This window comes from Sorex fumeus, unplaced genomic scaffold (assembly GCF_029834395.1).
Source record: "Sorex fumeus unplaced genomic scaffold, SorFum_2.1 ptg000098l, whole genome shotgun sequence".
Taxonomy (NCBI): domain Eukaryota; kingdom Metazoa; phylum Chordata; class Mammalia; order Eulipotyphla; family Soricidae; genus Sorex; species Sorex fumeus.
Window position 1 is genome coordinate 24,552,102 of NW_026606155.1, and position 20,701 is coordinate 24,572,802.

At 41.3% G+C, this 20,701-nt stretch overlaps 1 protein-coding gene across 1 annotated transcript in view; it reads right to left on the reverse strand.

Annotated features, from left to right (window-relative positions):
• The window catches only part of SIPA1L1 (signal induced proliferation associated 1 like 1), a 358,911-nt gene extending 338,449 nt beyond the window's left edge, over nucleotides 1-20,462 (reverse strand). The window contains exons 1-2 of the mRNA XM_056134390.1: nucleotides 20,302-20,462; nucleotides 8,655-8,748 (exon numbers count right to left, since the gene is read on the reverse strand). The gene's annotated coding sequence lies outside the window, so the exon portion shown is untranslated. The remainder of the gene's footprint in view (nucleotides 1-8,654; nucleotides 8,749-20,301) is intronic.
• Between the last annotated feature and the right edge of the window lie 239 nt (nucleotides 20,463-20,701).

Sequence of the window (20,701 nt, forward strand, 5' to 3'; positions counted from 1 at the left end):
GCAGGAAGGTGCTTGACTTTTACACACAGCCAACACAGGTCCTTTCCCCAGCTCCCCATGTGCTCCTCCAAGCCCACCAGGAGTGATCCCTGAGCTCAGAGCCAGGAATAAGCCCTGAGTATTGCCAGGTATGGTCCAAGAACAAAAATAAAAACTTTTTTTTTAAAGTTATCTAACTTAAAATTTGCCCAAGCATGGCTTCACAGTTCACTCTACCTAAAACTTTCCAAGGTGGAGACCAACCATTAATCTCATTAAGCTCCCAGGATTGTCTGAAGGACTTTTATAATGTCCCCACACAGAATGATCCAGCAAAGTCCTTCCTGGTGTCTATCCAAATAAATGACTTTACTCCACAACTAGTAAGCTATCCTGTGGGGCTAAGAAGACAAAAGTATCTCTGGACTTTCAACTCTTGTGAAAAGGAATGAAGTCCTCTTTGAGTCTTTTTAAACATCCTTACTGAGTTATGCACTGACTATTAAATTTTAAGCTCTTTATAGCACAGAGCAATGGTGTTTCAGGGAAGGCAAGAATCAAGGTGAGTTATAGTGCCTAGAATGACTTCAAAAAGACAAGGTGGGTCTGGAAGGAAAAGAAAGGTAAACGATGATAAAACTAGATTTCAGAGTTTGGTATTGTCTGAAATAACAAGGGGATAAAGGAGATTTTAGATAATGCTAAGATCCAAGATATTTAGGGAAATAGATCGGAAAGAGTAACCTGCCAGTGAGCAATTTAGTCCTCCTCACATACTTTTTGCATTAAAAATAGCAGCATACATGCTTAGCATGTACAGGGCCTTAAATTCAACCCCTGGTACCACAAGCCCTTCCCCACCATCCCCACCCACTGGGGACCTCATCACTCAATGAGCACTACTGGATGTGACTTCTATGAAAGAGAGAGAGAGAGAACTAAATAGCAGCAGTTAGTACAATAGCCAAGACACAGAAACAACCCAAATGCCCACCCACAAATGAATGCATCAAGAAGCTGTGGGGGGATATATACAACTCTAAGTAAGAGCAAAATCATGCAATTTGCCACAAAATGGATGTTACTAAAGGATGTCATGCTGAGTAAAGTCAATCAGAAGGAAAGAATGAGAATAAATACTTTCAGATGTGGAACTTAAAGATACACAGCAAGATATCAACAGAGGGCCAAAGGCAACACAACGGAAGAAGTGATCCACAAAACTGAGTTGTGGGGGAAGGGACTGAGAGAGAAGGGCACTGGGGTCCTTGTGGAAGGGAGGTGTGTACAGAGGTGATGGGTGTGGTGTTGAAAGTACAAACTGCCCAACAAAACTGCCCTCCCGTTGTTCATCGATTTGCTCGAGCGGGCCCAGTAACGTCTCCATTGGAGACTTTGTTGTTACTGTGTTTGGCATATGGAATACTCTCGGTAGCTTGCCGGGCTCTCCAAGAGGGGTGGAGGAATCGAACCCGGCTCGGCCGGGCTGGCTGCGTGCAAGGCAAATGCCCTACCGCTGTGCTATCACTCCAGTCCAAACTATCACTAACAGTATTTAAAATCACAGAACCACAATCAACAAAAGTGTTTTTTTGAAAAAAAAAAAAGTTGAAAGTAGTCAGAATAACTGGCAGAAGCAAAGAGAAGAGGCCCAGTATATGAAAGAAGAAAGGCAGTCCTAGAGGAGAGTCCAAAGAAATCAATAAACAAAAAAGAAGAGGCCCAACAGAAAGCCTGCAAGAGAATGTGAGCTGGACATGAGTTCTGGATACACTGTCATTCCCTGAGTAGTAGGGCACAGTACCTAGGTGGTACATTACAGAGAATAATCAGACAAGACCACCTGAAGACTGGGTTAGTCAGAGTCAGAGTGCTTACAAAGGAGACCGCTACAGACACTCAGATATAGAAGTCAAAGATGTTTCGGAGATGGTGCAATAAAACTAAGAGGGGAAGTTGGTGAAAAAAAAATTCAAAAGAAAAAAAAAAACAAGGCTTGCTCGGGGACCAGACCAACAACAATAAAAGGGAAGAATCAGCAATGACTTCTAAGAAGTATCTGGAAAATTCAAGGGAAAAGCAGAGAATGCTCAGGCAAGACAAATATGCAAACACATGAGTACTGACTTTTTTGTTTATACAAGAGTCAGAGTTCTCTCCAACAACCAGAAAGTAATTTGGTCTTGGAATAGGGTGGAGTTTGTGTTAGCAGACTAGGAAAAATCTGTTTTTAAATCTGCAAAATGTTAATAGTACCATCAAATATAAAATGACTGAAAAATAAAATATACTTTGATAAGAACTAAATGGAGTAAGTCACTTAGAAAAAACAACATACTGTATGATCCCATTCATATGAAACATCCAAAATAGACTATAAACACAAACAGATAAGAAGGGGCTGAAGGCTGGGGACAGGAAAGAAGGTCAGGTTAGAAGAAAATGCTGAGTGACTATAAATGGGATTGGAGTTCCCTGCTGGACTAAGGAAGATGTTCTAAATTATTCATGGACATGATTATACAACTCTACAACTGTTTTAAAAACAATGACCTATAACTTCTAGTGAAAAAATTATATAGTAAGTGAATTCCGGTTAAATTAAAATGTTACCAGAAACAAACAAAAATAAACCACCTTGTGAGTACAGAGAGAGGTCCTGTGATTTCAGAAACTTACAGACAATCTCACCAATATAAATGATTAGAGTCTGGTTCAAATAAAGTCATCAACTTCACAAAGTCAAAGTAAGTCAAATTCCTCCTAGGAATTTAATAGGCATGGAAATTATTGAGATTTAAATATATAGATTCTTTTATATTATTTCTTAAAATTGATCTAGATTTTCTAATATTTAAGTAGAAATATTTAAATAAATTTCTAATATTTTAAAAAAGGACAAAAGACTATGTTTTTCCCAGTAATTGCATTAAGTCATAATACACTGAATGACTATAGTTCAATCTCTCAGAAACTAAATGAAAGAATGTATTATAAGTCAGCTTAATAAAAAGCAAGAAATTATGCTGACTTATGTAGGTAATAGTATTTAAGCAGGTGGAGCTATTACAGCGATTGAGCATACACGTAGAGATATCCTCTTGCTTGAAAGACACCAGACCTATCCAGTGATATCTGCTTCCACATATCAACTGATAAAAATCACTATCCTTTTCCCCCTGATCCTCACTATCAACAAAGCCACTGAACGCCTGGAATACTTGGTGGAGCAAATCACCTCTGTCAGTTATTTATCAAAAGTAATATTCACTGCATATCTGGGGCCCTCAGGCCTTTAAGGGTAATTTTACCTTCTCCTTCTAAATCACATAACCTACAGAGGCGCCCAGTAGATCTTTAGGGCTGACAATAAAACTAGGAAGGCAGCAAATAAAGAGCTGCTGTGCTTCTTTTCAAACTGCCTCGTGGATAAAAAGAACCAAGAACCATCACCACAGCATTGACTAAAGCTTTTCCTAAAGCAACATCTAACTATTGGAAAGGCATCAATGAGAGAAAATAACTGCATTTTGAGTACAAAAAGTATTGATTACTTCCTCTATGGAAAAGCATTCAATGCATTCAAAACACCACTGATTAAAATATAAGACTAATATTTTCAACATTTTTACTTGAATCTTAAATGTTGATTCAGGAAGCTTGAATATATATTTAACATATATCACCTGCCTAAACCTGAAACAAAAAGCTAGTAACATAATATTCTGATTCAAGAAATTAAAAAGGGCAATCTTTCTAATAAATATGACCTACTAGATGCTATTCATCAAATTTATCCAAGATACAAAAAGCCTAAAATAAGAAAAACCAATGTTCCCAGTTTCCCTCCCTGACCCCCCATCAATGGCAGGCACTTTTCTTCCCTTTCTCTCTCCCTCTAGAAAGAGAAGAAATTAATTTATATAGATTTCATTATCATTATTTCTTACAATTGATCTAAATTTTCTAATACAGAATTCAAAAAAGGGCAGACAAAGGCTTGAGTTTTTCCCAGTAACTGTATCAACATTAAAGAAGAGAAAAAAAAAAGAAAATAGACATTTTCCCTACTACACTATTTCTCCCCCAACCACCACCTAAATGAGATCACTTTGGCCTGAAGCCTCTTCCGGAGCACATCTGGTACAATACATGCAGCCAGACTCTCTTTTCTGGCGCTACAAGAAACAAAGACTTCTGACACTCTCCTCCAAAGGGAACGGAGATATCAAGTTCTCCCACAAGTGGTCCAGTCACCAGTACGGATAAAAGAGAAAGGTTTCTCTCTTCTATCCAGAGAGAAAACCAGGCTCTGGACAGCAAATGTCAACTTCCCACGCTACACTCTGGACAATTAGTTAATAAGTTCAAAGGAGATCACAAAATATAAAAACGGTCACCATACAACTTGCCATAAACACATCACCATTACTTTAGTAGGAGTTTTCATTTTATTTTTCTCTCACTTAAATCTGAAGAACTCTGAGAAAAGAAAATAAAGTTGTCATTTCACAGATGAGAAAACCAGAAGCTTTTATAAAACCAAACCAAAGATATTTGATAGACCTGCCCAGCTGCCAATGTGACATTTCCATTTGCATGTCAACTGGTATCTCATACCTAACCTGTACAAATAAAAGCTCATTACTCCCCACCCAAACCTGCTCCTCCTGTCTTCCCCATTTCAATAAATGGCACCTTCATTATTAGGTTAAAACCTTTGGTGTTGTCCTTGACTCCACTCTGTCACTGCACCAACCTACTCTTCAGTTAGCCTCAGTGGAGGGAGGTCCAGAGTCTGGTTGTTATTCATCTGCTACTATCATCATGTCACTGGAATCCCCTAAACTCTCCCTTTTGTCCATTTTGCCCTTACCCCCATTCTATTCGCTACACAATAATTTTTTTTAATTTTTTTTATTTTTTTATTAGTGAAACACCATGAGGTACAGTTATAGACTTATAAATTTTTGTGCTTGGGTTTCAGTTATACAATGATCAAGTACCCATCCCTCCACCAGTGCCCATCCTCCACCACCACGGATCCCAGCATCCCCCCCACCCTCCCATCCCCCCGTCCCACCCTGCTTCTGTGGCAGGGCATTCCCCCTTGTTCTCTCTCTCTTCTTTTGGGTACTGTGTTTTGCAAGAGAGGCACTGAGTGGCAATCATGTTTGGTCTATAGACTACTTTTAGCATGCTTCTCCACCCTGGGAGGGTCCTCACAACACCCTTTATTTGGTGCTCTCTTCTCTATCTGAGCTTCCTTTTCACCTAGCACGTGTGGCTGGCCTTCAAGTCACAATAATTTTGTTTCTTAAAAATATATCCGTTTAAGGCTGGAGAAATGGTAGAGGAGTAAAGCATTTGCCTTGCATGTGGTCAACTCTGCTTCAAGGCTTGATCCTGGCACCACACATGGAGTACTTCCTAAGCACAGAGCAGAGTCAGGAGTAAGCCCTGAGCATCTCCAAGTGTGACCTAAAAGTATATACACACTATACAATATGCTGTATATAGTAGCCTAAGAGTATATACACATTATATACTTTATTTGCCTTATTTGTACATATACATGGTTATGTACAAATATATATATGCATATATATGCAATATATACATATATGTATCCTCTGTATATATACACAGCATTCAACAACACTGAGGGAAATGGGATGCCAAGAGGCCTTATATATAATACAAACTCCCTTGACTTCCCATATCATTCAGAATTGTTCACTGCTGTATATTCTGAGAAATTGTACAGTAAGATGATTCTTTCCACTCAGGCAACCCAGGTTCAGCACTACCAGGAGTGAGAAAGGAAAAAAGGGAAGGAGCCCCCAAACTTATTTGATTTACCTCTCTCTTTTCTGAAAAAATATCACTCATTATCCCCTTAGAAATTTACCTACTTTAAGCAAACAAATCTAGTAATACTCCAGTCTACTCCTACTGCCCTGAACTGTTCCAGAACCCCAAGAAAACACAGGGGAGAGTGGGTGAGGAGAAGGCATAAGGTATAAACCACTCAGGTAAACAATAATCTAGAAGGTGCGTGGTAAATAATGCACTGTAGCACTGTCGGCCAGTGTTCATCCATTTGCTTGAGTGGGCACCAGTAATGTCTCCATTGTGAAACTTGTTGTTACTGTTTTTGGCATATCAAATACACCACGGGGAGCTTGCCAGGCTCTGCCATGCAGGAGGGATACTCTCGGTAGCTTGCCAGGCTCTCCGAGAGGGATGGAGGAATCAAACCTGGGTCGGCTGCGTGCAAGGCAAACACCCTACCCTCTATGCTATCGCTCCAGCCCAGATAAATAATGATGATTAGAAAATTTTAAAAAACTAAAAGTCATGAGAACAGATGACTGGTTAAAGAAAGTTTGGGACATCTACACAATGGAGTACTATGTAGCTGTTAGAAAAGATGAAGTCATGAAATTTACATACAAATGGTACTACATGGAAAGTATCATGCTTAGCAAAAATGAGTCAGAAAGAGAGGGACAGACATAGAAAGACTTCATTCATCTGGGGAACATAAAGTATCAAAATAGGAGACTAACACCAAGAATAGCTGAGATAAGTACCAGGAGGTTTACTCCATGGCTTGAAGGCCAGCCACACACGCTAAGGGAAGAGACAGCTCAAATAGAGAAGGGAGCACCAAATAAGGGGTGTTGGGAGGATCAGCCCAGGATGGGAGATGCATGCTCCCAATTCCTCTTTTGCAAACCACAGCACCCCAAAGGAGAGAGAGAGAGAACAAAAGGGAATGCCCTGCCACAGAGGCAGGGTGGGATTGGGGGGATGGGGAGTGGGAGGGATACTGGGATTAGTGGTGGTGGAGAATGGGCACTGGTGGAGGGATGGGTACTTGATCATTGTATAACTGAAACCCAAGCATAAAAATTTGTAAGTCTACAACTGTACCTCATGGTGTTTCACTAATAAAAATTAAAAAAAAAAAAAAACTAAAAGTCACAAAGCAAGGACTTCAGAAAATCTCTCAATATTCTTTGATAAAAATAACACCAAATTTACAAGACACTAATTCACGTGGAAGGAAATACCCAGATTTTATTTTACATAACTCTCACAGCACACTGTCAACATAGTTTGCTGTTGTCTAATAACAAATTTAAATTTTACTCTGCAGGAGAGAAGAGTATAGTGGGTAAAGCGCTTGCCTTGCAGGCGCCCAATCCAGGTTTGATTCCTAACATCCCTCAAGCTCCATCAGGAATAATTTCTGAGGGCATATCTAGAAGTAACCCCTGAGTACCACCAGATGTGGCCCAAAAACAAATTTTTTAATTAAAAAAAAATGTTTAGAAAGTCCTGAAATCTCACACTAGGTTATCTGAATATTATATATTTGGCAGCAAAGACATCTGCCAGCTTAATTCTGTGTCATTTTTAGTTATTCAGTATATGTGCCTCCTCTACAGTCAGTGACATAATATCACTGTATCTTAAGACTCCCACATGCATAAATGATGAGATTCAGAACTGAACTGAATACCCTGAAGAGATGATAACCATTTCTAAATCTCCCACAATGGTTCCCATCATCTGAAGCAAAATTAAGTTTTACAGGAATTATAAGTAAGAGCAAAAAGGTTAAATTCAGAATTGTCTACTACTAAAATTACAAGAAAAATATTCTCAGAGTTGGGTTAAAATGGTGACTGATTCCAGAACAAAGTAAAAGTAAAGCCAAAACTGCTTACCACTACGTAGTCCTTACCAAAATGTTTTAGAGTTAAAAATAACTACATTTCAATCATTTCAAAATCTGCATTTCTACAATCTGTGAAATGCCCAAATCACAATAATAAATTATTGAACCTGAAGAGTCATCCTTAAAAAAAAAACTTTATAAAAGATTAACTGGTATAGAATGAATGAACAATGAGGACTTTCAATCAACAAATACATGACGATCCAAAATGAGTATATGACTCCTTGGAGATCTGGTATCTAGTGGGAAAATCCAGCAGCTGCTAAATGTAGGGTTTAGATTTTCTTGGAAAGTATGTGAAGGCAGAAGAAAACCAAGATTTGAAATCCTTACCTGTGTGCTCAGGAAAACCTTAAACAAGATTTATTAAAATTGGTTTTCTTAGGTTTGTAACTTCACAAAGCACCTAACAAAATAAATGATGCAAAATCCTATCTCCTTGGAAACCAAACGACAGAATTACCTGGCATTTCTATTTCATTCAAAGAACATTTAATATAGTACCCTTATATGACAAACAACTACAACTGCTTTGTATAAGAAGTAAAAACAGGTAAACTTTGACTAAAAGAACAAATACCCAGGGGAAGAGAATAATTGGAAAGAACTGCCTCTACCACACGGAAATCAGGGAAGCACAACCACGGATCCTTTTCTCTAGAAAATACTCCCAACATGTAGTAGAATTCAACAAGTATTTATGGGATCATTGAGTTTTTGCTCCTTACAGACCCTCTTCATGCAGATATAATTCATTTAGTTACCATTAAACAGAACTTTACTGCAGGTCTATAATATGCAAGTAAACTCCATTTTTCCTCCACAGATATTCTACCAAATGTCCTTTCAAATACATCCAACAAAACTCTCCCCAGAATTTTATTTTGAAGGTAAAAGTCATGTCTTAAGTAACGTTAATACTTACTAAAGCAGTTGGTTTTCTGTTCTGGCTCCAGTCTCTCTCCTTCAATTCATCTTACACAGTCCATTCAGGTTGATTTTTGTGTTCTGTGCACATCCTAGGAAATAAAACAATTTATGGCTAAATAATAATCTATGTCATACGTGAATCACTGTGATTTAAAAGTTCTTGAAATCAGAAACTATTGGATTACAATAGAAAAGAAAATACCATATGTAACACTTCTTTTTTTTTCTTTTTGGGTCACACCCAACAATGCTCAGGGGTTACTCCTGGCTCTGCACTCAGAAATTACTCCTGGCAGTGCTTGGGGGACCATTTGGGATGCCAGGGAAAGCACCTTGTGCAAGGCAAATGTCTTCAACTGTGCTATCACTCCAGCCCAACACTTCTTATAATAACAATATCACTGCAAATCTTTTGTTGTTTTGGGATTTGGGCTAAGGGGCTTTGTGTTCAAGAACACTTCCTGGCAGGGCTCAGAGGGCCACATGCAGTGCTGGGGATGAAACTGGAGTTGAGTGGAGTTTTTCACATTTCTCAGACAACAAGTGAAACTTCTAGAAGGGGCCAAGAGATGTAACTCAATAGTAGAAGGCCTTGCCTTAGAAGTGTGGGTCTACCCTTCATCATCTGGAATGACACTGCCATTGTGATCCCTATGTCAGAACAAATATTCTGTCAGAACTAAGAGTGTGACCTTTGGACTTGGCAATTACAGCAAAGGGAGGGGTGGGGGAGAGAAGGAAGTCAATGAAAGGGAGGAGGAAGAAAGAGATTATTACCAGAGACTTTCACTAAAAAGCTCCCCACCAGAACACAAACACAAATGATGGTTCTGTGTATTTACACCCATTGAGTTTCACCTCCAGTCTTCACTACCAATTCAAGGTTCATCAGCTTTTTTCAGCACTCCCAAACCACAGCACTAAACCTGTGTAAAAGCATGCTTTACTACAGGAAGTCTTAAGCATACAGGTCTTACTATACTGGCTGTAACTTGATACTCTCACAATACTGACATTTAGATCACCTTAGCTCGTTCTTTAAGAGAGCCTAGTGCCCCTCTTCCCAATATGAGAAAAACTGAAAAATCAGGACATGTATCCATCATAGAGTGCAAACCTTTCATGTATGAGTATAAATCCTCAGCAATAGCACCAATTTTTTTAATTATTTGAATTGTATATTCTATTATTCAACCTCTCTATTACAATTACTTAATCTAAAAGGAAGTGTCATTCAGTTTCTAATTTCAAAATGTATTACAAAGCTCAAAGTAATCAAAACAAAGTCATGCTGGCATAAAAAAAAGAAATAGATAAACATAACACCCAAAAGTAAACTTTCACATGTTGTCAATTAATCTTCAAGATACCAAAACTTCTCAGTGGTAAAAAGGACAGTCTCTTCAACAAATGGTACTGAGAAAAAGGAAACCAAATTAAAAAATTGGTGATGTCACATTCTTTGTTGGGCTGGAGAGATAGCACAGCGGATAGGGCGTTTGCCTTGCACGCAGCCAACATGGCCAACCTGAGTTCAGAACAAATATTCAATTTGTTCTGAGTTCAATTCCCGGCAAGCTACCGAGAGTATCTCACCTGCATGGCAAAGTCTGGCAAGCTACCCATGAAATATTCGAAATGCCAAACACAGTAACAAGTTTCACAATGTTACTGGGCCCGCTCGAGCAAATCGATGAACAACAGGATAGTGATAGTGATAGTGACATTCTTTGTTATCTTAAAACATACATTTTTTTTAAAAATTTAACTCAAAATGGATTGAACCTAAAATTCTATCTTCTAGAAGACACGAAAAACTGCATGACGTTATAGTTGACTCTGACTTCTTAGATAAAAACACAAAAAACAAAACAAACAAATGAGATATCAAATTTTGAAGCTTTAGGAGCCAGCGTAATATAGTACAGAGAATAAGGCGTTTAGCCTTGCCCACAATCAACTGTGGTTAGATCCCCTGTTTCCCATATGGTTTGCCAAGCACTGCCAAGAGTAATTTCTGATTGAAGAGCCAGGAGTAAGCACTGAGCATAGCTGGTGCTTACTCCTGGCCCAAAAACAGTAACAATGAAAAAATTAAAACTTTAGGGTATCAATGGTCACAATTAGTAAAGTGAAAAGACGACCTGTGGAAATGAGAGGAAAATATTTGTAAATTCTGCATTTGAGTTAACATGCAAAATATAGAAAGATCTCCTATAACCAGACAACAACAACAACAAAAACCCAACAGCCCAAATGAAAAAATGGACAAAGGGATACCAACTCAAAGGGCTACATCACATGCCTTATATGCATGAAGCCCCAAATTCAATCTTTGGCAAGACATGGCCCCCAAGAACCTCCAGGTATATACTTGGTAGCCCCAAGCACCTACAGGTATGGCCCTGGGAACCTTTTAAGCACTGCTGTGTCCAAGCAGCATCACATGCCCAGGCCCCCAGCACTGAACCATCAGTACAAGTCAACTGAGTATCAACAGAAGTGGCGCACAGGCCCCTAAAGTATGCACTGCTCGGAAGGCCTTACCCAAAATAAGACAACTTGTAGGGGAAGAGGGGGCAGAGAGACAATACGAAAGGTAAGGCGCTTGCCGTGCATACAGCCGACCTGGGTTAGATCCCTGGCACTACATATTGTCCCCCAAGTCCCATCAGAAATGATCCTTGAGCACAGAGCCAGAAGAAAGCCAGAGCACAGCCAGGTATGGCACAAAAAAAACAAATGAAAAATGAGTAAAGGATTTAAATAGGAATAACCTCCAAAGCTAACATACAAATGGCCAGTAAGTAAAAGATGTTCAACATTACCTATAACCAGGAAAGTATATCAAAACTGCAATGAAATATGTTACACCCAATGGGGTGATTTCTCTCAGAAACACAGATACAGACACAGACACACACACACACACACACACACACACACACACACGTATGCACATGTTCACCCCAAAAAATAGTTAGTAAAGATGTGGAGAAACTGAAGTTCCTGTATACTGCTGAGAGCAAAATAGTTTAACCACTAAGAAAAACAGTATGAAAATTATTCAGAAAGTTAAAAACAGAAGCTATCATATGATCCACTGCTTCCAGTTCTGGGCAAATATCCAAAAGAAATGAAAGCATTAACTCAAAGTGATATCTGTACACCCACATTCATTGCAGCCTTATTCACAAAAGCGAAGTTGGTAGAAGCAACTCAATGTTTATCAAGTTATGACTAGATAATACACACAGTGGCAGCATCTCAATCAATGACCACATTAGAGATGGTGGTCTCGTCATATAGCCAAGGTGTCTAGTAAGCTCTACCATCTAGTCTATGTAAACATACTCTATGAAGTTCACACAATGAGATCACCTAAATGATGCCATTTCTTAGGATGTATCCCTGTCATTAAGCAACACCCAGATGAACATCTACTGTGGAATATCATTCAGTCCTAAACAGGAAGGAAATTCTGACACATGGACTATTCTGAAACCTACGGACATTATGCTAACCAAAATACCCAGTCACAACAAAAGCGGATGCTGAATGCTTCTGCTTATATGAGATGTCTAAAGCAATCAAATCCGGAAAGGCTGTTGCCAGGAAGAGGGAGAAAAAGGAGAGGGAGTGATTTAATAGGTTCAGTTTCAGAGTTGCAAGCTTAAAAGAAAAGTTCTGGGGATCCATGTCATGTCAATGCGAATATACTTAATCTTATTAAACTAGCTGTATGCTTAAAAATAGTTAAGGAGAGTAAATTTTATGGCACTTTTTATCCGAAAAAAGGTGTCAATATTACAATAATCAAATTGGAACTATTTGTTCTACCTCCATCGCTTGTAATTAAGCAGCCTGATCCTTGAAGCTTTTCCAAGCAGTCATTTCTAGATTTCTTTCAAACTGTCTTTTCTAACCAATGGAACTGCACAGACAATTTGGACACTCTCTTTTTCACCCACTTAAATGAACTTTCCATAATCCGAATCAACTACTACATTTCTGGTATAAGTAAGCCCATGATTTGCTTACTTTACTTTTAAGAGAGACTCAAAATGATATCATACTCATTGAATTCTCAGCTAGGTAGGGAGAAGCCCAAGGAATCAGCTATTGAGTCTCTTTAAACCACCCATCCACCTGATACATAGCACAGTCCCGCCGAGAAAAGTCAGGCTGCCCTGACTACACCGGCAATCACTGTTCCCCCAAAAGCAATTCCTAATCAAATTGCTAAGAATCACTGTTTCAAAATACTGCCTTGAAAAGAACTTCAGAACAATCCCTAGCCAAAAATTATCAATCAGAGGTTCTTGACTCTTAGTAAGCTTTTTCTATGACACTTTGGGGTGGAGGTGGGGGCAGAGTTTGAGCCAACCAAGAGGTGGTCAGAGCTTACTCCTGGCTCTGCACTCAAGGACAATGCCCGACAGGGCTCTGGGGACACTATGCACTGTCCTCCCATTGTTCATCCATTTGCTCGAGCGGGCCCAGTAACGTCTCCACTGTGAGACTTGTTGTTACTGTGTTTGGTATATCGAATACGACACGGGGAGCTTGCCAGGCTTTGTCATGTGGGCGAGATGCTCTCGGTAGCTTGCCGGGCTCTCAGAGAGGGGCAGAGGAATCAAACCCGGCTCGGCCAGGCCAGCCATGCGCAAGGCAAACACCCTACCTCCGTGCTATCACTCCTGAACCGGGTCAGCCATCCAGGTCAGCTGAGTACAAGGTAAACACTGCACCCGCTGTACCATCTCTCTCACCCTTTTCTGTGACTCTTAGAGCTCTCCATACCCCATCATTTGCCTACTGCAATATCACTTTGCTATGCAATTATCATATCTTATTTCCCATTACGAAGGATCAGCACTAAGATCCTAATTTCTAAAAAGTAAATAAAGCAACTCTTTGAAGAATCACAGGCATTTCTCAAACAGGAGAAGACACAGGGTCGGGAAGCATACTCCGGTGTACCAGGCTTCCTAATTGGTTCCCTAAGACTCTGTGAGCCAGGAGTCAAACCCCACCTCAAGCAGTATGGTTCTGAAAAGTCACAAATGTACAAAATACTACCTTGCAATTTTTTCCTAGTAGCCACAAGTGAAGCAAGAAGTGTTAGTCAGGGGCCAGAGAGATAGTACAAAGGGTAGGACGTTTGCCTTACATCAGCCTGACCCGGGGTTCAAACCTCGGCATTCCATAAGGTCCCCCAAGCACCAGCAGGAGTAATTCCTGAGCTGAAAGCCAGGTGTAACCCTTGAGCGTTACCAACTAGGGTCCCCAAACAAAAGAAAACAAAATATTATTAGTCAAATTAGGTGAAAATGTTAAAAGTCTATTAAGTATATATAAGTTTCTTATTATACATTATCTCTTCTAAAGATATTAAGATGCCATAGTTCAGTTCTCAGTTGCTTCCTTCTCTCTGATCATCAGAAGTGGGAAGAAGACTGTAAAAACAGTGAGTTGTAAAAATGCTGGCTTCTATATAGACTGGTGGATGGGAGGCAAATGGAGGGGGTGGGGTGTTGGTGTTTAAGCATTTTATGCCTGAAAATCAAGAATAACTTTGCAATTTTACAGTGACTCAATAAAATTTTGAAAATAAAAAAAAAACAGTGAGTTGTGAGAAATAAAAATTGTAAAGGAAATGTACAGGGCTTACAATAAATAAATACATATATATATATCAAACGAGAATTAGGATATGGAAAAGTAAATTACAGCAAGAAAACATAGCAGCCAAAGCATAAACTACTGACTGGAGTCAGGTCTTAATTGCTGGAACATGATCATTCAGTACAGTCCATTGCTTTCCATCTCTCAACAGCTTTCTTCTGAGCAATTCAGAATTCACTCTAAGAGGAAGCAAGATGCTGAACCACAAAAACCAACCAACTTCTATATGCACAGCTTTGGTAAAGACTTTGTGGGGGGAAAGGGTAAGAGGAAAAGAGAATATTAGCTAAAATTAATCATATCTTTAGAATTCATCTCATCTAGAACTGCTCTGGAGGAGGGAAAAAGGAATCCCATGGCAGTTAAGGCTGGCTGTCTGATCTGCTCAAGTCACCTCTGAGTGACCCTGTGCTTATGCAAACTAGCAAGTCTCCCTTCCCAAGCCAGCACTAGCCAGAGAGTAGATCTCTCGGAAACTGGAGAGAGAGAGAGAGAGAGTCTAACATTATGTAACTGCCCACTGCCCACAGTTTAAAGTTAGGCATGGTACAATCCTAGTTAGAGGAAGAACTTATGCAACATGACAAGTAACAAATGAGAACTAAAAGCTGAGGATTCAGATCCCAAATCTCCTGAGCAAATGAGGTGGGGCTTTGCCAAATCTTGGCTTACCCACCAAGAAACTGCTCTTTACTTAGGGTGGGCTAAACAAAGGCACCAGTGATGTTCCTTAAGGTCATTTTGATGGCACTCCAGCGCTGCAAGAAAACACTCATATTCTTTTTCCAACTGGGGCCACTACCCTCTCCCCAGGTCATAGTGCAAGGAGGAAATGGATATGAGCCATCAAAGCTCCCCCTTGCCTCAAAGACATACCCTGGTGGATTTTCTTATCTTATGATCACAAATTCAAACTCCTGTCATTCCATCCCTCACCCAAATCACTGGACTTTAAAACCAGAGTCGGAGAGAGTACAGCCAATAAGGCACTTGTTTGCATGTGGCTAACCCAAGTTCGTTTAGGGACACCACATACAGACCCAAGCATGATCCCTGAGTACAAAATCAGGAATAGGCCCTGAGCACAGTGGGTGTGGACCCAAAACAAATAATAATAATGATAATAATAGATGTGCAGTTAACAGATAATTGGATTTCAGTCTCAAATGGCAGTGGAACCCACACCCACACTTGAGAGTGCACTGAGCTCACTACTGGTTCTGGTTCTGCATTCTGGGATCACTCCTGGCAGTGCTCAGAGAACCATATGTGGAGACAGGGGTTGAACCCTGTGTCAGTAACTCATGTACTCTCTCCAAAGCAAGTTACAAATTTCTACAGGAGCAGAGAAAATAAAAGCAGAATGCGTAACCCGCTCTGGGGAAGGGAAAGCCTCACATCCGGATGCTAGTCAACAAACTGACCTCCCCTGTGAAAGTTATACAAACCATCTTTTCATCTCCTACATTTTCCTGTTTTATGTATAATTATCCCTCTACCTGACCCATCTTCCGCAACCCTATTCATGTACTTAAGGGGAGGTTCAAAATTGGTACCTTCCAGAAATAAGGAAGCTACAACCAGTTCCTTTTACAAATACAAAATGAATCTAAAAAGGGAAAATCGTAAATTAGAATAAACTAAAAGGTTTGTTTTTCTAAAGTGCAAGTATTTTATGTACCAAATTAATAAAGATTTCTGGGGAAAAAAATAATAACCGGTACCATGGTAGGACACTGTTTGGTTATTTTCTTTAAAGTAGACTGAAAAATTAGATACTTAAATCATAATTTCCTTTTCCTTAACTTTGTAATTAAAGTAACTCCTAAAGTTTGCTAACAGACATTAGTTAAGACAATTTTGGGGGGGATAAATAAGTAAGTTTTTTTTAAAAAAACACACAATTTGGGAGTTGGAGGTGGGGGCGAAGAGACAGTACAGCTGGGAGGGCGCTTGCCTTACACATTGCTGACCCAGGTTCGAGCCCCAGCATTTTTTCCAGCTCCAACAACTCATTTATCTGTTTATCACAAAGGAAATTCAAATACAAATAGGACTTTATGGTTTGTAAAATGCTTTTATGCATATATTCTCATTAATTTTTGCAGCAAGTTATAAAGAAAGTATTTACCCATCTCTACAAAAAGGCTTTCAGAAAAATTTCAGAAAAACGTTCAATTATTACTCAGAATTTCAGGGACCAAATAATAGTACAGTGGCTAAGGGACTCACCTCAAAGGAAGCAGACCCGGGTTCAATCCATACCATCCTGTATTGTTCCCTGAACCCAGCCAGGAGTGAACCCTGAACACAGAGCCAGGAGTAAGCCTTGAGCCCAGCCAGGTATATACCAAAAAAAAAAAAAAAAAAAGACAAGATATCATAGTTAAAAATTCTGAATCACAGACTTTCTAACAATGTTGGCCTTCAGGGCCAGAGAAAAGTACAGCAGTTGGTGTGCTTGCCTTGCACACAACCAACCCAGGTTCAATCCCCAGCACCATACATGGTTCCCTGAGCTCTGCCAAAAATGATCCCTGAGTGCAGAGCCAGGAGTAAGCCCTGAGCACCATTGGGTGTTGACAAATAGCAGGAAAGCAAGAGAGTCAGGCTTCAAATATTTTAGAATTATTTTATGGACCAGGGAGGTAGTTCAAAGGGCTAGAATGCATGTGTGAGGCCTGGGTTCAATTTGTGGTGCCACATGATGCAGGTAGCAATCGCCGCCCCCCCCCCCCAACCCCCAGCCAAAAAAAATTATGTAAGTTAAAACTCAGAATTAATTACAAAACCTTTATGGGAATACCAGATCATCAAAACACCGAACCAGAAAGGTTCCTCCAGAAGGTCCCACTAGATGGTAACACAATTCTTTCTAGTGACCCCTGGCAGCACAGACCCCAGTAGCAGCCTCCCAGATAATAACTCTCAATAAACAATGTTGAACTCTTCACAAATTTCAAGACTTTAGAAATACCAGGAATAAAAAGGGGGGGGGGGGGTAGAAACGTTTTCTGAATTTGAGACAGAAACTTCTGTGATTTGAATTAAAAGTTAGAAAGGAGCATGCTATTTTTGGAATTTTAGCTCTAGTCTACAGAGATGAGCTCATTTTCTCTTCCTCGGAGAAGCTGAATTTGGTGAGAGAACCAGAAAGGGAAAAATCCAAGAATCTGCCTAAAAATCTTCAGGCTATTCATATATATTTTATATGTACACAGATAAGGACAAACAGAAACAGTCACACAATAATGAAGAAGATCAGAAGCACATAATCATGTGTGCATGCCTGAGTCTCTACACACTTCTCCCTACCTAGAAAAGCTGCAGGAGCTGTCAAGCCCTCATGAGAGCCCAAAGAGTGAGAAAACTCTCATTTACATGAAAAGAATGATTAACAATACTGAAAATCTCAGTATCCTCAATAAAAAATTAAAATTAAAAAAAACTCTCACCTATTGAAAAAAAGTACTTTCATTTAACAAAAACTTCAAACTGAAACTTAAATAAAATATATACACGTTCAAGATTCCCCCCCCCAAATACATGCTAACTAATCTCAAGCAATCTGCAATCTGTGAGTTCAACAGAGTTATTAGGAGACATTTGTTGATTTTTTTTATTATTATTTTGTTTGGGGGCCACACCACAGGTGCTCAGGGCTTACTCCTGGCTCAGTGCTCAGTGATCAATTTTGGGGGGACAGAACCCAGGCAGGTAGCTTGCAAGGCAAGTTCCCTAAGGGCTGTCCTACCTCTCAGGTTCCTAGGGGTGTTTTTTAAAAGTTGTTTAAAAATCAAGGTGCCTGGGGGTAGGGAGAAAGAACTATACCCCAATTAGATACACAATTCAAAGCAAAAGCAAGTAAGTCATGGAGAAAAAAATACGGGAAAGAAATAGTTAAAAGAATATCAAAATGAAATTTCATCTTTTCAAATGATTACAAGAGTTCCAGTCAATCTTGCGTTAAAACACTAAGAGGAAGTCAAAGTGAACGCTGCCTGACACTTGAAATCTACAAAGTTCACTGCAGCAGAATTGGAGGAGCAGCGTTAGGAACTGCAGAGAAGCGAACAGCAACACCTACTGACTGTCTTTAGCCACTTGCAAAACTTGTTCTCTCAGTCACTTGAAGAAATCTAATAATATGATCAACTTCAACAGTCCTTCATTCAAGCTTAGTGAGAAAAGAAAAAATTAAGTTGTCAACTACATAAAACTATTCATACTCCAAAATCTCTTATTTTGCCCCTAACCATTAATGTGCAAATTCATCACCCAAGACATTTTAAATGCATTGTTAATTGCCAGTGCCTTGGCATAAATAATTCATTTCCCGGGAAAAAAGTCTTAATATTAATATTCTTTTTAATAACTAGTATGTCATCTAATAGTTGGATACATCAGAGACCATAAATTGCTTTATGTAAACCTTTTATTTGAGACTACTGTTACCATTGTTCTATATTATTCCACCACCTTTCTTTAAAATCCTGGATATTGCAGCTTTGAAAAAGTGAAAAAAGGAAAAGTGAATGTCGTTAACTGAGGATTATATAGAAAATTAACAGTTACTAAACTGGCTATAGAGAGGCTGATCTATTGGACTTAATCCTGTTCTTTGCCAAAAAGATTAATTATGGAAGTGAAAGAATCTTTGCCTTTGACTGAAGAATATTTCATATGAGAAAACAAGAGAAAGTTGACACTTAACTCCCACAGAGTACCAGAATAAAAAACAATGGCTTTAAGAGTCTGAGTCAGAGTTTCAACATGAAAGGTTGGCTTTATAGAGGAAAAGCCAACCCCAGTTCATCCAGATAGACCTGGAACCTGATGAAAGTCGACACCTTTTACACTGAAATTTGCATCGCATCACTGGCTCCTAGGTCAGAAACAGAATCGTTCAGCAGGTAGAATGAATTTAAGCGCAAGCTGCCTCCAACCTACCCGGCATGAAAAAAAATTCAAACCTATATAAGCTAAGACATCAATCCCCACATGCTTCCCTTCAAAATCGAATACCCAACAATTCAAACAGCTCTGTTGAAAGTGAGCCATTTCCCTTGTCTGTTTGCCCAACACTGAACCTGATGGAATTTCAACCTGCCCAGCACGATGACCCGGTCCACTGAGCAACACCGTGGAGCCCCGCAAATTTCCCTTAAGGTCAGGAGAGAAGTTGGAAACAGATGCGGCGAAGGAAGAAAAGTTCTTTTTGTAGCACCCTCACGCCCCCACCGCCACCCCACCCCCTCCCCAGCCCTCTCCTCCGCGGTGTACTCGCTCCCCAGGAGTGAGAGTTGGAGCATCGGAGAATTTCACTCTTCCGCCCAAGACCCCCGCCCCGCCTCCGCCCCCCCACACACACAGCGAAATTAACCCCCCCCCCCCCGGCACCCACCACCTTTTTTTCCCCCCTTTCTCGGGATTAACGCTCGGCCTGAGCCGTCCAGCACAGCCGGCGGCACTGCGCTCACCCAGGTGGACTGGACGGAAGGGTCGCCCGGAAGAGACGCGTACAGAGGGGAGTGGGCGCAGCCACCCCCAGCGGGGGCGCGGGTCTCCCGGCTGCTGGGGGGCGGGGGAAGCGCCAGCGGGCGGGTGGGGGGGGGAGGGGAGAGGGGAGAGTTGTGCAGAAGTCCCCGTCCGAGGTGCGTGCGTGCGCGCGCGCCGGGCGCGATGCAGCCCGGACTCGCCCCCGGCCGCGCTGGGCTCAAGCCACTGAATCGGAAATTTAAAAAAAAAAAAAAAAAAAACTTTGACTGACCTCTCTGGGGTGCTGCTCCCGGCACCCCCTACTAGCACCAGCAGCCCGGAGCCAGCCCCTCCAACCCGGGGACAGGATGGAGGTGGGATGGGAGGGGGTGGGGTGGGGAAGGGAGAGACTGTCAAGTGGGGCGCCAGCGGGCTCCTCCTCCGCCCCGGACCCCGAGCGCGCGGGAGCCACTTACCGCTCGGCGCGGCCTCCCGGTGCCGCCGCGCGCGCGCTCTCCCCGGGGAGAAAGACCCGGCGCAGCCGCTCGGCGCGCGCTCCCTCGCCGCCTCCTCTGCGGCGGAGCTCGGCGGGCGGCGAGGCCGGGCCGGGGCGGGCGCCAAGCCGAGAGGGGGGCCCGGGGGAGGCGGGGGCGGAATCAGCCCCAACTCCCGAGCCGGGCTCCGAGGTGGGGGGTGGGGGTGGGTGTGTGTGTGTGTGGAGGGATCCGGATTGCAGACTCGGGAGAGCTGCCGGCAGGGGCTGGTGGGGGGGTGGGGGGGGGTGGGGGGCGCCGTGGTCCCTGGAGGAGGAGGAGGAGTCCGGGGTGGGGTGGGGTGGGGTGAGAGGTCAGAGGGGTCCCCCGTCTCCGAGCATCA